Source organism: Wasmannia auropunctata, unplaced genomic scaffold, assembly GCF_000956235.1.
Source record: "Wasmannia auropunctata unplaced genomic scaffold, wasmannia.A_1.0 LD335975.1, whole genome shotgun sequence".
Classification (NCBI taxonomy): Eukaryota; Metazoa; Arthropoda; class Insecta; order Hymenoptera; family Formicidae; genus Wasmannia; species Wasmannia auropunctata.
This window is the reverse complement of record NW_012026915.1, coordinates 11882-13664: the sequence shown is the minus strand read 5'-3', so window position 1 is coordinate 13664 and position 1783 is coordinate 11882.

Sequence of the window (1783 nt, the reverse complement as noted above, 5' to 3'; positions counted from 1 at the left end):
TCATAAACTTTCTTTTAAGAAAAAATAGCGATTCAATTAAAAATTGCATGGTTACATTAGTATCAGCTATATAAATTGATCAAAAATTTACATCAATTGTATCTGATTTTTTTAAATGTTGATAGCATGCACAAAACAAGATGTAACCTGTTAATTTTTTGTCTATCTCACACATTTCTTATTTACTTTATATTTGTGTAACTATATGTTGCTTCTATTAAGTGGAATATAACTATAAAATATTGAAGAGGTACGCTTTATGAGACCGGTACGCATTCGGCAACTTTCCCCTAAATGATTTACAGGAATCATCGCGGTAGTTATTGCGTTGTAATTTTTTAACAAATTAATTAATAACAATTATCATTGCATATGTTATAGCCCGAGTGCTATCACGCTATAAACCTTGCATTTCGACATAGCAACGCATGCATGGCAGCGAGCGAGCGGAAATGCAAGAGCGAATTTCTCGCGAGCAAGCGCGAACGAAAGTCGCGTGGGAAGATAGCTTGATTTCCCATGACCAAATATGATTCGATTGCGGACCATTGCGAATTGCAATAGGACACCAAATAATCCTATATAAGCGGTCGCCTAAACGTGCGCTGGAAAAGTTCGATTAAGAGTGTTAAACAGACAACACATTACGCGTCCGCGATAACAAGTATCAAGTTGCGCGACACCGAGTGCCGGCAAGACATCCATCGCGAACGCGAACGTGAAATATATACGTAGCCACGATCATAGTATAGTACCGGGAACATAAAATTATTGTTGCAAACAGCGCAGCATATGATTTTACGAGGATCGTATTAATGAGATCACAAATAGTTCACTACATATATTTAAGTATAAGTACATTGCAATGACTGAGATCCACGCAACAACGTCTCACAGAGAGAAGTGAAGGCTCATCTACACGATAACTGATGGAGTAAGACGGCGTAAGACGGCGTAAGGGTACAAGCGCAGGCGCGAGAGAATTGTCTCGGTCGTAGCGGCGCGGCGTAACAGCGTAATGGAAATAAACTAATTTTATTTCTAACGCCTGCGTCAACACTACGCTGCGCGCCGGTTATTTTCTCACTCATTTTTCAAAATTATAGTCACTTTGGTTTGGATCGCGGCTGTGTTATCGCCGGCTTTTAAGTGTTATTTTGAGCGTGAACGCGTTGAAAATATGGATGAAGTTTAGTGTAATGATGAGGACAAAAGTTATGATCCAATAAGAAATGTATTGGAAAAACGTGAGACATCCGTACATTTATTCATTTCGTATGCTCCAATACATAATTATATGTTAAAAAAAGCAAGAGCTATAGCATGAGTCAAAATAAAATCCCTCACTTGAGCAAGTATAGGAGAAGCGATGACTCCAGCACTTACTAGTAAGTTATAAAGTGTCATGTGTATAAGTTAAGAATTAATTGCTAATAAGAAAGTTGTATTTTAATTACAATAAAATATCAAATTTAGTTTAGATAATGAGGCCACGGGCGCGCATGAACACCGCTACAACACAAAGAACGAAAATAATGCCACCTACACAATGTGCCCGACTCCTATATACGATGTCGCGCTCCTATAGCATAGATAAACGTCTCGATATCGTATATCAACAATTATAATATTATCACGGAATCATTTGTACTAAAGGTGAAATAAAGTGTATTTTAATTGTGAAACAGTATTAAGTGACTGTCTCGACTCCTACCCCGCAGTATCTTCGTGGGTCCTAACCCTTTAGGCGAGCGAATCTCAAAATATTCATTTGTTGCAACGA